Here is a 16613-nt window from a genome sequence, read left to right on the forward strand (position 1 = left end):
CGATACTTTTGATAGGGTATTTTGATTACCCATCCACCGAAGGGTCGCTTGATAGATCCGGACAACGTTTTCATCAACATATCTGAGATCCGTCCTCAAAAAAGAGTATAAAAAACACTTAAGTGCTTATAACTTTTGATAGGGTTATTAGATCTTCGATGTTTCAAGCTCATTGGAAAGGTCTTTCAAATACCTTTCTAAAAGTATATAACAAGACGATTTCTTACAAAACCACCCTTTTTACAACCTTCCGAACATTAGCTAAAATAGTTTTTTAGCCTAACTTTTTAAGTACTTATCTAAACTTTCTAATATTTACTAGGGTCTTTTGGAACCCCAAGACAGATCGAATGAGACCAAAACGTTCCAAATTGATTCTGAGTCGATAGGTTTACGTGAAAGTGGGGCTACGAAGTCGAATTAAGAATTTTTCGAGTGATTTTATAGCCTTTCCTCAGTAAAATGAGAAAGGCAAAATAGTATCCCATAGACAGAAAGAAATAATGCGAAATTAGTGTAAAAACGTTACTTAACCCACCGGAGGTCGCGTACGTGTACTTTATACACAGTTTGTAAGGGCATTTGTAAGAAAGGCGAAAACACGCGACTTCCCGAAGGTTAAGCCACCATAAGGTATTTGATGCCTTCCTCATATCTATTGATTTTTATGTATTTTTTTTAAATTTTTTATTCATTTTCGAAATATAAAAATAAAACCGCTATCTGGTCGCATGTGCATTTTGGACCAAATTGAGTTAAAAACGCCATTTTGTGCAGCTCAAAATTTTTAAACATCAAACTTCCCAGATTCCCAAAATTCGATATAAATCTTAAGATATTCAACAAAAACCGAAGAATCTCCAAGTATTATTATCACTCTTCATATGACTAGTTTTAACCTTGTCTTGATATACCCTGAAAATTGCTATAAATGCGACAATTGGCCAAAGGGATTTCAGGTCCGAACGCGTTTGACACACGTACATGCCCAACAACCGTAAATATTTGTAATTATAACTCGGAACTCCGGCAACCAAACTAAACCAAACATGTTATTGTTTACATTGCGTGCTCTACTTTTTCTATTTCAAGGTCAAACATTAAAACTCGTTTTTCGCGGAACGTCAAAAAGCGACGTGCGACAAGAAGGTCTCACTTGAAAATATTGGCAGCGTACGATATACGCTCACTCAAGACCTCACCAATTTGAGGTTATGTTGAAAAACTGCCCTTTTGTATTGGTACAAATCGTTATCCTAACTCTTTAACAACTTTATAAAACTTCATGATTTTCAATACAGTCTAGACTCGATTTCTATTATCCTAAGGTTTGTATGGGACTTCGGATAATCGAATCATGACCAAAAAAATTCTTTTTAGTTTTTTTCTTTTCTTAATTTTAGCATAAAATTTTAGTTTTGCGACACCATTTTAGTCAAATTTTAATATTTGATAGCATTTTAAATTAATAAAAATGCATGTTTTCAATATATTATTATGTTAGTCCAAAAATGGACCGAATGGAACAAATCCGGATAAATTTGTTCAGCCATAGTCGAGAAAGGTTCGATATTTTTAACCAACACAACAAATATTTGCTCAGAATTTGATTATATCGTCGCTAACATTTCAATAAGCGCTATGTCTCACGCAAATCCTATGTTTATGTCGCTTTTTGAAATGTTAGCGACGATATATCGGTTTTTCTAAACCAGATTATTAAACAAAATAAGTATAGTGTTTAATTCGCAGTTCGAACCAGTAGCAAAATTCCGCCAGCAGCAGAATTTTCCCACAATCTCAAATAATCACTTTTGCCGACAAAGTGCTTTCCATTCTTCCGAAACTCTCTTCTCATTTCTGCCGATTTCACCACCCTTTCCGCAAACAAACCCCACTTGTACGATACCGCAGCAGCAGCAATCCCAGTTCATTACGCCAAATTGAAATCTTTTCGCTTTTAATTTTACTGCCCTCCTCTTCCTTTCCACGCCAGCTTTTTCAGCAAGACTTTCAAGAACCTTCTTCAACCCCTTTTTCTTGTGGACGTGATTTTTGCAAATGACACCCCTTCTTACGGATCTGGGGTAAAGGAGGCCAAAAGCTACCTTCGATTGCTGGAGTTCACCCTGAAACCTCTTTTTTCTTGAGGAGTTCTTAGACAAGTGATGAAAAAGTACTGACTTTCATATTTAATGTGTTGCTTCGTCACTGAATGCAGAAAAAAAGTCCCATCTTCTTGTCTGTGTTTTGCGCACGGGGTGGAACCGATGATGGCTTAAGGTAAGCACACAGCAGCAGGGCTGCTGCTGCTGCTGGTTCTGCAGTTTAGCACGATAAAATTTCCGCCATCATCAGGTTACGTTTCATTGCACTCATTTTCCATTTGTTTTCCTCCCTGAGCAGCGCTCGCCACTCGACATTTGCGCGCGAGCGTTTATTTCCCCTCGAGGGCTGTCAAGATTTTGGGGAGCGAAGCGTTCACCCCTTTTTTTTTTCTTCGCTGAATCGGGGTTTTTAGGAGATTTCTGTTCTTAGAATTTATGTGATTGAAAAGTTTTAAACAATAAAATGATTTAAAAAAAAGCTGGTCAAAAATACCACGTTAGTTAAGCTAATCTTCAACAATTTTCAAATATATATTTGTCGACATGCCACCCGAGCAGCGATGCTATGAAGATTTTTTTTTGTTCTACTAACCGGGAGTATTTTGTCCACCGCTCACGCGACGTTTGGTTCGACTTTTTCTTTTATGAGTACTTCGCATTCTAAAAGAAATTTGAAAATATTAGCAAATTGAAAAGGTGTTGCAAGATATTACATGAAAGTCACACATTTTTTGGTTTTGACAAACATGATGATAACTTGATCACAAAAGTATACTATGTTTACAATTTCCGATTTTGATTTTGCTAGAACACTCAAATCTTAGTTTTCTTTTTTTGCGATTTTCCAAATTTTCCTCATACAGCTGAACGTCTTGCCAGAGGTAGCAGCTTCCCCTTTTTATCTTCGGTTTTGGTACACCTTTCCCGCAACCAATCTCCCCAGAGAAAATGTACGTTTGCAAGTGAAGTGCGGTGAGTTCAACGAGAGCAAAGTGAATTTTCCTTTTTCGTTTATTTGACTCCTCGCCGTCCCCACCAATCACACCGTTTTTTTCTCTAGCTCCAAATTTGCGGTGGAATTTTCTCTTACTTTAGATACTTCAAGGTTTTTCGTCCCCCCTCTTAGGTGGGTCCACCACGTTCTTTGAGTTTTCAATTTGCATTCCCACTTTAGGGGAGCTAGGGGGCACTCTCTCCAGGGCGTTTTTTGCTGTCTTCCTCTTCACGAGCAAGGATTCTTTCTTTGTGATTCCGCCCGTCAAAGCGCACTCATTAGGGTATGTAATGATGTGACTGTTCTTGAGAAATGGGTTTCGAAAATGTACTTCTTATGAGGCAATGTAGAGATTTGGGTTGCGCCCAGCAAGGTCGTTTTAATTTTTTACTAGCAAGTATAAAAAACGAAGAGAGATTCTTTGAATCTTTTTGAGTGGTACTGATTATACTCCCGGTTATTCCAGCGCGATACAATGAGTGTATTTTATCAGCACTTACATAACGAGCACTCGTTTTGTTCCAGATGATAACAAATTCATCGTTTCGCTTTGCAGCATATTGGTGTGGCTTTGACATCAAATCTGAATAGGCAACCCACCTGCTAGAAGAAATCGTTTAGCCTAAAGGATTCCTTTGCAGTGTCAACTTTCTTATCACAACAAAGTTCAACCTGTTTTTCTTCAAAACAGCGCAAAAAAACGAGCCCCAAAATTTCGTTCCTCCAACTCTGCACGGCCAGCTAGACGCACGCAATCCGAAAAGTTCACATTTTAATCCTTTTGAATAATTAGGCCGACTCTCGCCACTTTGATAAATCACCACCTTTGGAGTTTGCGGAATGACAACTAACAAAGGGTGAGAGCGGGAAGATGGGGGAAGGGGCGAGAGGGGTCTGCGAGGTCCATTAATCTCGCGACATAAATTAGCCTTTTCGAATCGGAAGAGAGCAGGAAAGTTGAAGTAGGGTTGGGGTTGGGGGATGAGGAAGAAATGGCTGAGATTTTTGGTATCGCCGACGGACAGACGACCCACGGTTATGAATCGGGTTTGAAACTAAGTAGTTTCTGAAATACTACAAAAAAATATTAAAATATAAAGTCTACATTCAGGGTTTCAAGTTTAAATAGGAGCCATGTCACCAGGGTTGTTAAAATATCAAAATATCAGCTCTCAGCAACTACAATTATCCCGCCTGAATATTCATTCCTCAAATACAACTGGTCTTCTCTCTTCATTGAAACTCTCAGCGCCGAACATAGCCGAACACGTTTTCGTGTTTACCCACTCGCGATTGACATTTTCCTTTTCTCTCTCATTCCCGCTTCCACGATCATCCTACCGCAACAGCGTTTAACCACAGAAGCCGCCACAAAACCAATTTCGCAAACGCAGTTTAACGGGACGTCATGCGTGGTCGGGTCCTAATCGCCATCTCGCGTTCTCTCATTGCAGTTTTCGGAGAGATTGAGAGACTCAGCGGTGAGAGCGCATAGTCGAGGAAAAGGGGAGGAGTGATAGAGAGAGAATGACATCGCTGGGAATCACGAGACACAAGAAGAGATCTCACAAGCTATAGTGACGGCCGCTATACTCTCGGATATTTTTAGTGCAGAGATAATCTATTGATAGCTTTTTAATCACTCATTTGCAACACTGCATGTCACCATAGAATTTTATGCGATTTCGACAATTCATGCTGTGTTATTGGAATTTGTTATCAAGTCCCTTATTTTCTTATGAGAAGTGGATCAACTTTTTACATTTTTTGAGATCCGATTTTTTTGTATAAAAAAATAGATGCAGTCAACCGACAAATATTCGGAACATCACAAACACAACATAATATTCATTTAATATTAATCATCCGATGCAGGCCTGCAAAAAGTTTCCAACCCAGCGTACACATGAAGCAAACCAAAATGTCAGTTAACTGCTAGCATGTGACTGCAAGCCTAGTGTGTCTATTCAACCACTGCCGCCTGGCTTTTGCCGGTCGGCTGCTGGAGAATGAGAGACGTGAAAAAATGAGCTACACTCACTCAATTCGTGTCATATGACTGACTCGTAAAAACCTCTTTAAACACTATTTTGATTATTTTCAAACAATTGAATGGTTGTAGACTGTACAAAACACTTAAAACAACCATAACTTATGTTCAAAACTACATTTCCACGCATAAATACGAACTTTTTGTGTAAAAACTTGTTTCTTTATGTGTGTGCGTGCAACGTCGAATGAGCGTTGGTCGACTACTGACTCGAATTTCAGCTGCTCAATGAGCTAGGGCACTCACGACTGCGCCGGGTTTGTTTATGTCACAGTTTTTCGGTTCAGTTAATGGATCTCAAAAATTCGTGTCAGCGTCGCCGATTTTCGCGTCAGGACCCCTGACATTTTCAGCACTGATCCGATGTTATTTCTATTGACCTTACTAATTTTTAAGACATTTTTATGATCTTTTTTTTTGGGAGGGTGATCCAGCCGCACATCGTTGATGTCGAAACCTCTAAACTGGGCCCTCGTCCTGTCACGTCCGTCAGTAGTCTTGTCGTACATTACAACTAGAATCAGATCTGCCAATGAATTAGTACACTTCGACCAAATAAACACTGACGCTGTATGGATCTGACTCTAGAATAAATGCACAGTTGTGTGTTATTCATAAGTCCAAAATGTTCAATTATTCATATAAGTCCAAATATTCATTTGCGGATAACTACCTAGCTTGAATTGAATACAAGATTTAAAGCAACCTATCCGAAAGCTACTCTTATCTCAAATCCCCGACATTTTAATTAATAGCCAAAAAAAATCTAGAACGTTTGTTTTAAAACCTGTCTGGCTTCTTTAAAAAAAAAAAACCAAAAAAATGAATAACAGTTCATATTTTACAAGTCGTGAATTGAAATAGAGACGACCATTTGATCGTCAGAATTCCAGTAGATCCTCGATTCGCAACAATGGTCGATACAATCATAATCCGACAACCGTTAGTTCAACAGATCAACGAACTTAGTCCGATATCATTTCACTATTGATTGATCGAGACTCTACGGAAATTTTGACAAATCATAATGGTTTTTATGCTACTTGAATGAAAATCACCGATTCTGATAGAATTACTAAATTCACTGTAACTATTTTTTAAAAACCCGCATCCTAATCTGACACCCACATTAAGATAGGGAAAAATCACATATGTAGCGGTTCATTGTACAAATGTGATATTTCCACTATCGGAGAACCTCCTTGTCTCGATGACAGCTTACCGGCCATCGATTAAGCCCTGAGACTGCGCCAAAGTGGGTTCTCGCAGCATGAAGTGGTGTCCATGTGTAAAAATGGAAGCTTCAGCAATATACTGAACACTTCGATTTTAATTCCACATCGATTCAAATCATACTCTTTGCCAAACAAGCATCAAACCTATGACACTCATTATGACAAAGCCCAGGGAAGACATTTTTATGATCTTGATTGTTTAAACTGAGCAAACTTGAATTCATCATGTAAAGCCTAGATTTATCTAAAATTTCTGCAGAAATGTGTTCAAAGCTTGTTTACATCTGGGAGCAAATAGGGCTCCTATAGACCCACCTTCATTTATACATATCGACTCAGAATCAAACCCTGAGTAAATTTTCTGTACGTGGAATGTTGTTCAAAAATATTAATTTGATTTTCTCGACTATGACTGCACGATTTTTGTCCGGATTTGTTCCATTCAGTCCAGTTTCAGGTCCTACGGCTTGGTATTGTAAATCATAAGCTTTAATAAAGTTGTTAAAGAGTTGATACCAAAACAATTTTCGGACCGATACAAAAAGAGGGCCTTCCCTGTGATTAAAGGAGCCACTTTGTGTCATTTGGTTCACCCCTGTTCTCCTATACAAGTCTTCATACAATTTTCTCAGCTATCCATGAAAAATGGTAGTAAACATACGAAAATCTGTATCTTTTGAAGAAATTTTCTGATTGATTTGGTGTCTTCGGCAAAGTTGTGGACTATTGGACAAATGAGGACTATTCAGAAGAAAGGTACATAGATTTTTTGCCAATTTTTAAATTACCTTTTTTTCAAAAATCCAGTTTTTTTTATTGGATTTTTATGGGTTTTTGGGGACAAAACCCGCAACTTTTGAGCCATAATGAAGTTGATGCCCAAATTTTACCGCCGTTATAATTTGAAAAAAAAAATATTGGAAAAAATAAAATTCTATACGTTTTTTGACAACTTTTTTTTAAATGTGAAATTGAAATTGCAATCTAAAAGAACACTAATTTTAATAAAGTGCAAAATTTTGAAACATGGTCACTTAAAGTTTGATTTTATGTATGTAAAAAAATTGCAGTTTTTCGATTTTTGATTAAGTGTTTATGAGTGACCATTTCAGATTTATTTTTTTTCAAATAGTTCAGAAAATGTTCTTAAATTTTGTCTAAGAAACATTGAAGATTGGACCTTTGGTTGCAGAAATACAGACAGAGGATAAAAGAAAAAACAAACAGTAAAATTTATGTATTTACTCGAACACTCCTAATTTTCTGATGCCATTTTCTCAGCAACTAAGGGTGCAATTTTCAATGTTAGAAAATGAAACATTTGTGAAATTTGCTGATCCCCTCAAAAAAAAATATATTGTCAATTTGACTGTACCGGCTATAAACCGGAATGGCAATGAAATATCTTCCAGGGAGGGACAGTTTCCAAATCATACATTTCTATACATTATGCGTTTCCAAAAAATAAAAATAGAAAATTGTAATCAACCCAGAAGAGCTTAGTGCCATGGAAGATAATCCGTTTTATCACACTTCATGATTTCGGATGACAGATATGAAAATTAACAGTTTGACAGGACTGGCCTAAAACGAATTGGCTAGAATTGGTGAAGACTTTTTACAAATAAAAAATCTTCCAAAGCATTGGAAAACTCTTAAAGTTTTAGAAAGTTGTGATTTTCTGCTCAAAGATCAGAAATCACTCACTCATCGCCGACTAGATTGCGCAACCATTCGCGAGCGAACACGACCCAGCTGCCAGCGCCTTGGCCAATCGCTTCACACAGCGAAACAATTACATCGTGAATGTCTTTGCCTACTCCGTCCATAAACCCGAGTCACAAACGAATATGTTCAGAGAGGAGAGAATCTAACAAAATACCAGCGTAGCGCTCACGTGGAAAGCACTACCACAGTTTGTTGTCAATTTATATTTGGCATGGTGGAAATTGCTGTCAAATGTATCTTTGATTTTGTGTTATCTATAAAATTGCAAACCCATTTTGATAACATTGATTCTAATCAGTTTAATAAATGATCAAAACAAAGCCGATCGCAGACTATTATGAGTCAGCTTTGAGCAACATAGCCTCAGCCTATCTGAGCCATTCGCTGTACTACCCGATTGGAGTGAGAGGGAGAGCAAAGAGAGCGTATTCAGTAGCGAATGGTGTGGAAGTGACAAACGGTAGGAAACGGTCAGAGCAGCTTTTCGTCGCGTTCGATTCGTGATCGCAAGTGATTGAGTCTTTTTGGAGCCATCAGGACCCTTGGTTGTAGGTTTGGTGGATTGACTTGTACCAATGTATAATGTAATTACTCTCTGATTGCCTAAAAAAAACTAAATAAATTCAAATTCAAATTAAGAAAAAATGTAAATGATGTGTGAAAAAGTGACTTAAATAAGACGCAAAACACAAACAAAAGGAAATATTAATTTGACCCAAACAGAAACAAAATAGTATACAACAAAAATTAAAGAACATAAAGTCAAAACAAGAGATGAAAAGATGTACGAAGTACAACAAATGTTTTTCTCCGTTGACCTCCTGAACAAAAGAGAAAAAACGATCATTTAAGCGTAAAACGGTTTATTCCACGTAAACCAAGTTCTTCTCTTCTAAAAAATATAAATATCCTGGATCAATGTGTTTGTAATCGTTCATCGTTCCAATCTTCCCAGGGTCCCAAAACTGTTCATCACCTAGAAAAATTATTAAAATTGGTCAGCCGAAATTAGCCAGCCGCGGTTCAGAGTCAAAACGTTCAAATTGCTTTATTTTCCCTCTCTCTCTAAACAACAACGCGCATCGAGACATTTGGTCCATGTTTGCTCGTGGACGATTCTTCATTCTTTTTCTTGCGATCCCGGTGTTTCCACAGTCCCCGGCGGAGGGGGGAAGGAAAATTAGCGTTTTATTTCATACCAAACTCTTCTGCCTTCGCTGCTGCCGTCTGACTGGTATTATTTTCGTGTGTGAGTTGATGCTTGATGCTTACATTTTTCTCCACTGTTGCTCCTGTCTTCGTTGCTCTGGGTAATATAATGTGTAGTGTGTGACGATTTGCACACACCATTCAGCAGCGCCACATACACACATCGGCGTTCGTGTGCGACGCACACACACCACAAACACCGCCAATAAAAACGAGAGCGCTCATTCAAGATATTAGTCACGTATCGTGCAAATCGATTGCAGTAAATCTTGAGTATTCACTAACGCTTTATCGCCAGCATCTTCTTGTTCACTGCACTTTCCCTCTTCCTCTTTCCTCTCTTCCTTGGCTCGTGTTGTGGCAAAAGAGAACGCACACCTTGCTTCGATTATATTTTTTACCTTTTTAATACCCACTACCACTTAAAAGCACTAAATAGTGTAGAGAAACTTATCTTACACAAATACACAAATTAGATGTACGGAACTTAAGGCTACATCTAATTGCCACCAATCATCACTCTCCGGCGAGGTGAAAATTTAAACCGAGCACTATTATGTTACACAAACACGGCGCGGCGTCGGCGTTGGCCCCCCGCGTTTTACTATTATTTAATATGTGCGCACACCAATCGAAAAAAAAAGTCGAGCAAAAAATCGGCCAAACTTTCTACTTTGGCGGATTCACTTTCAGTTTGCTGCCTTCTTCGTGTGTGTGAATGCTCCTTCTCGCGCACGGTCAGGCAATTTGGTTAATTCGTCGGCCACTTGTCCGCGATTAAAACCGGGTTAAGGGTAAGAAAGGAAAATTTGGTGAGCAGACTGCGTTCTCGTTACGTTACATCTGTCTGTCTGTCTGCTACTGCTGCTGCTGCAGTGTCCTTCGTGTTCTATATGGTGTGCGCTGCTGCTTGTTGCCTGTTTTGGGGTGGGGGGAAGCAATTGGGAGAAGAAAAAGAAGAAAAAAGGGGTCAATCGGAGGTAACGACAGGTAACGAGAGGGGTTCGGAAGCAGAGTGATGAGATGATGTATTTAAATATTTTCGGTAAACAAATCTGTAGCTCTAGACTTCATGATGAACGATGAGTAGACACAGAGCACTGGGTAGATGCGATAACGAAAGGCGCGTGAGGTGATTGGTTCTGGTAGTTTCACCTGGTTCGAAAAGGCAAAACCTAATGAGTCATACTACTTAGAGCATTCCGGTTTAACCAGGCGTTCGTGTGCCTAAATGAGGAGATCACTCAAACCTCAAACCTCGACTTAAGGCCGGGACCAACCTTTTACTTCCCCATTCAACGGAAAGCGTGATCAAGAAACGCTAACCGGTGTCGACTGGGATTGACCAAGGCCAGCTGGAGTGAGAGGAAACCATGCTTACGACTCGGACCGCACACCGGACTAACAATACCATACTCTCATACAGTTAGGAGCCCAGAGCGGCGAAGTCCTTGCACGAGCCGCGGAAGATGAGTGAGAGCTATCTTTTCTCGCTTCGCAACTTTTCATGCTGACCAATACTGGCGCCGGCTACGACCAGTGGCAGGGTCGCTGGGAAGTGGATGGGAATGTTAGTCCGATATTTGAGTGATAGAGACCGCTCAATCGACCGCATTTCCGACAAAGTATCACGTGAGCAATTCTCTACCAAAACCGGAAATGGATTTTATTTGTATTTTTTGATTTGGCTCAAACTTTGTGGGGCCGTCCCTATGACCAAATAAGCTATTTTGTGTCATAGGGACGTGGCGATACATCGTGCTGCCATCTGGTGGAAGTGCTGAGTCATCTCTAAAAATAGACGGCGTCCTATCTCGCCCAGCAAAATGCAGTCGATAAAGTAGTCGGTTTCGATGGAGAAAAAGTGGGAAATGTAGTCTAAAAATAGGACGCCATCCCCCTATTTTGACTGCTGTCCATACAAAAATGGTATGTAAATATTCAATCATATATATATCATATATATTTTGAGTGAATTTTCTGATCACTATTGAGGACTATTGAGAAAAAAAAAGGTACGCGGATTTTTTTTTTGCAGATTTTTTAATTAACTTTTTTTTCACTAAAACTCAATTTCGCAAAATACGTATTTTTTTATTTTCGAAATTTTTTGATATGTTTTAGGGGACAAAAATCCGCAACTTTTGAGCCATAGAGAGACATGGTCAAAAAATCTGCCGCCGAGTCATATTTTTTTTGAAAAAATAGTGATTTTTGAAAAAAAAAATCGAAGTTTTATGCAAAAACAAATTTGACGTTAATTTTTGATGCAAAATTGAATTTGCAATCGAAAACTACTTTACAGATTTTTTGATAAAGGGCTCCGTTTTCAAGATATAGCCACCGAAAGTTTGATTTTAGCGATTTTTTTGCAGTTTTTCGATTTTTAAAAATAGTGACCATGAGTGACCATTTCTAAAGATATTTTTTCTGAAAAGTTCAGAAAATTTGCTATAAAATTGTCTACGAGACATTGAAGATTGGACCTCGGGTTACTGAGATAGAGCCGCTTTAAGACAAAGAAACACGAAAATTGAAGTTTTCTAAATCTCACCAAAACAACCCACCATTTTCTAATGTCGATATCTAAGCAACTAATGGTCCGATTTTAAATGTTAAAACCTGAAACATTCATAAAATTTTCCGATCTTTTCGGAAAAAAATATTTTGAATTTTATTAAATCAAGACTAGCATTTTAAATTGGCGTCATATTCAATGTTTGGCCCTTTTAAAATGTTAGTCTTGATTTAAAAATTGCTGCTCGCGATCGACTGATAATGCCAGTTTAATAATAACCGCGTCGAATCGATGCTCGCAATCGACTGCAATTAACAAGCAACACAAAAACTACGTCAAACACAACCGGCGGTGTACCTTCCGATCAACGTCGATAGAGGAAGGACTGATTTTATCACTGCTAACGAGAAATAAGGACGCCGAAAACAGGAACAATCCTGCCGAGGAACCGCGTGGCCCCGCTGCCCGCAATCGACTCTCAATCATAATAACACTGACTGTTCGCTACTACCACATATAGCCTGCAATTCTTTGTTGTATGCAAGAGCGTCGAACCGCCTTAATTATTGATAATATGTTATAATATAAACTCCGAAGAAAAACCATTCGGCCATCTCTAAATATTTTTGAAAAATAAAAGTGTTTCTGGGGACACCAAACTTAACGCTTCCCCTCGAGTTGAGCCTGCGAAGAACTTTTGTTGGTCGGTGTAATCTGTCACCCCAAGCAGACAAACAGCGACATAAAAGAAAAGAAAATAAACATGGAAAACAACAAACTGTGCGTCCCCACTGCCTGCGCACTAATCAGCGCGTTTGGAAAATTATAATATGGGAGCATTCTTTTATTACGTAACGCAGTTGGCGGAGAGGGGGAGGAGTCGAAGGCCGTGTTACGAAAAAAAAAAAAAAATTGTTTGGAAATCTTGTTAGGAGGGTCCAAAAATCAATTTTTTGCGTTACGTAATAAAAGAACGCTCCCTATGTTCAATAAATCGTAGAACTCTCAACCGAATTTTGACCATCTTGTGTTATTTTCAGTAACTAAAAAAATTCAAAAAATATTATTTGCGCAATTCTGTTTTCATGTGAAATAAAAAATAAACGAGTTTGATTTTTTTTATAAGTTCCGTTACATACAATTTTCGTAGCTGCCTATACAAAAATAAAAAAATCAATAACATTAAAATGTTTTTTTTTTCTGATCGATTGTGTATCTTCGGCAAATTGTAGTTATTGATGGAAAGAAAATGAAGTCTACACAGCAAATTTTGGGTTGCCATTTCCGTAAATAAATAACTGAATGTGATGATTGCTGAAATTCGGTAATAAACAAAAACATTACTGGAAAAGCAGTAACTGCATATCTGTCATACTGAAATGTCACTGATGTCTATTGTGTGGATGCTGCCGAGAGAAAATCCTCTTTCAAATGTGTTGTGTTTTTTTTTTAATTTTGTATTGAGATCTTTAGAAACAATGATAAGAAATTTTTTTTTTTTTTTTTTTTGGGAGGGTGGTTTAGCCGCACATCGTTGATGTTGAAACCTCTAAACTGGGCCCTCGTCCTGTCACGTCCGTCAGTAGTCTTGTCGTACATTACAACTAGAATCAGATCTGCCAATGCATTAGTACACTTCGACCAAATAAACACTGACGCTGTATGGATCTGACTCTAGAATAAATGCACAGTTGTGTGTTATTCATAAGTCCAACTTATTCAATTATTCATATAAGTCCAAATATTCATTTGCTAACTACTTTGGATTGAAAACCTAAACTTTATTCTAAAATCTTCTAAACTTAATGTTCAAAACAAAACATTCCTTTAACTGTTGTAGTACTACTTCCATCAAAAACAATAAAAATTTATGAACTGATATACAAATAGGATAGAAATCTGATATACAAATAGGATAGAAATGACCATTTACGTCAAAAGATCCGTAGTTCCTCGATTCGCAACAATGGTCGATACAACCATAATCCGAAAACCGTTAGTTCAACAGATCAACGAATTTTGTCCGATATCATTACATTATTGATTGATCGAGACTCTATGGACAATTTGACATAAAAGAATGCCTAGTATTCTACATCAATCAAAGTTTATTGATAGCATTTCTCTAACTTAACAATTGCAACTAACTTTAACATCAAATAGATTTGGAAAGATTTATTTTAAATGCTAATGCTAAGCAACAAATCAATTGTACTATCCTAAAGTCCCACCTAAATCCCACATTGTGATAGTGAAAAAGTCACAGAAGCAGCGGTGTCTTGTGCAATTGTGATATTTTCACTATCGGAGAACTACCTAGTTCACGAAGACAGCTTATCGGTCAACGCTTAAGCCCTGGGGCTGCGGCAAAGCGAGTTCTCGTAGCATGAAGTGGTGTCCATAGTGCTTATAAAAAAGAATGTATACCCAAATTTTAACTAATGCACTAGGATCAAATCATGCCCCTTGACTTTACAAGGCCCAGGGAGAAACAATGATAAGAAAAATGTTAATAGCAAATACCTCGATGCTAAGCACCTGTTTTTTAGGTTTAGACGATTAATGAAATTAATGTATAAATAACAGTCCTGAAACATTTTTAATGACAAAAATCAAAATCGTATTTTAACCAGCAACGATTGCTGAATCTTCAGCAAATGGTCTGTCAAACTGACGTTTTGACGTTTCTTTTACTGAAATTTTAGTTTTTTGACAAACATTTTATTGAAATTTCAGTACAGTCCAGACTCGATTATCCGAAGGCCTCAGAAAATTTTCACTTCGGATAATCGAAACCCCGGATAATCGAATCACATTTTTTTTTCTTTGTCTTATTGTTGCTTGAGTATGACATCTAAACTACTCTAAAGTGATTTAGAACTTCGGATAATCGAGTCTGGACTGTATCTGTCTGTCAAAGTGACAAATATCAGTTAACTGATAATTCAGTAAAATCTAAATTACTGAATCATTTACTGAAATTTCAGTAGATGAAAATTCAGTAAAACTCTACAGAATTTCAGCGAAAAAAATGGTGTGTAAGCAATTCAAAAGAATAATAATTACAGTCCAGACTCGACTATCCGAAGACCTCGGAAAAATTTCAATTCGGTTAATCGAAACTTCGGATAGCCGATTCACTAAAAAAAATCTTTTTCGCTGTCTAATTTTTGATTGTCGAGCTTAAGTATGACCCCTAGACTACGCTAAAATGTTTTAGAATTCTCAAATCTAAAATGGCGGCCAAAATAAGCAATCAACCACTCAAATTTTACTGAAACGGGGTCGCAGAACTCAAATTTTATGTTAAAAACAAAAAAAAATACGAAAACAACTTTTTTTCGTGTTTCGATTATCCGAAATCCCATACAAACCTCCAGATAATCGAACTTCGAATAATCGAAACTTTGGATAATCGAGGATTCGGATAATCGAGTCTGGACTGTATAACGATTTTTTCTTCGGATACAGGAAAAATATATATTATTAGCTGCCAAACTAGACAAAATTCGGCTAGACTTGTTACCAACATGTGTGTTGATTTTACTTTCAAGTCAAGAAAGAATCTATCCGGAAATTTAATTACAAATGTTTTTTTTTTAACAATATTTTACAAATGTTGTTTAATCATCGAAATAACCGAATAATCATGTTTGTAGACACAAACTTGAACATTTCTAGTACAGTAGACAACAATTAAAAATTTAATGCCATTTCATAATATTGGGAAAGGTTTAACTCAAAAAGTGGCCACCCCACCCACTGCCTCCTTGTATGACTAAAGTTTGTTGGCAACACTAATTGATCTTCTCCAAAAAGTACAACTCTCTAAACTTACCGTGCAAAACAATTCCTTGGCCACTAAATCCGTCGGGAACCACTTCCTGTTACTCCACACAGTATAAACACCTTCCGGAAGTCAACAAATCCTTGTGTGATTTGTGTTCGCTCACGCACACACTCACTTTCTTGCCCGAAAATAACAAAAGTCCAAAACAAAGTCCCGTTTCGCCGAGTCTCACTTCAAATCCGCTTCTGTCCTTCTCCTCCTGCCTTCCCCGCGCCACAGAAAACGTCCGAAAGCAACCGGAAATTTCCGGTCCGTAATGAATCACCCCTGCCTGAAATGATCAAAACACTTGCCGTGCTAAACGGTTCCGGCTTGCCGTCGATTCCGTTGGCCAAGTTCGGCACCGCACACACCAAAGGAACACCGTCGTTCACCGCTCTCAAGGCCCCTCACTCTTGGCACCCCGTCACTCTCACACACACGGCAACGACGACGACGACGTCGAAAAAAATTCCTTCTCTCGTCAGCAAAAATCTCGAAAAAACTTTCCCACTTTTTAGTCCCGCGAGCGCGAGCAGAGAGTTTCACCGCGGATGGATGCCTATTTTCCGCTTCCGGTGCGGCCGCTGGTCCCGTTACGCGGCAAACTCCAGCGGTTCCGGTCGCACCTGGTCCTTATGCACCCGTACGCACAGCCAAAACGGGCTCCCGGGGGTTGCTTTCAGTCGAAAATTTCGTCCACAGTCGCACCGAACGAAGATTTACAGCACGCAAAGATCGCCATTTTATTTTCTTATTTTTTTTTCTTTCTTTACCATGGCCCCCCGCTCGTCCCGTCCGTCCGTCCCGCTCCGTCCGCACCCGACCGATCGCGGTGAAGCTTCAGCTGTCAAACACCCGCCACTCCGAAACGTCTGATTGTCAAAGCTGTCTAAAATGTCAAGACGAATGGAGTTTTCAGCGACGGGTGACGACTGTTGC

General features: G+C 38.5%; 1 protein-coding gene across 4 annotated transcripts in view; it reads right to left on the reverse strand.

Moving 5' to 3' along the window:
* Positions 1-16471, reverse strand: part of LOC120420475 (AF4/FMR2 family member lilli) — a 114775-nt gene extending 98304 nt beyond the window's left edge. For 2 of the 4 annotated variants that reach the window (XM_039583531.2, XM_039583516.2), the window contains exon 1: positions 15681-16467. The gene's annotated coding sequence lies outside the window, so the exon portion shown is untranslated. Of the gene's footprint in view, positions 1-9387; positions 10242-15680 lie in introns of all 4 variants that reach the window. The other 2 variants (XM_052708974.1, XM_039583547.2) reach the window with 2 other exon arrangements.
* Between the last annotated feature and the right edge of the window lie 142 nt (positions 16472-16613).

Source organism: Culex pipiens, chromosome 2 (assembly GCF_016801865.2).
Source record: "Culex pipiens pallens isolate TS chromosome 2, TS_CPP_V2, whole genome shotgun sequence".
Taxonomy (NCBI): domain Eukaryota; kingdom Metazoa; phylum Arthropoda; class Insecta; order Diptera; family Culicidae; genus Culex; species Culex pipiens.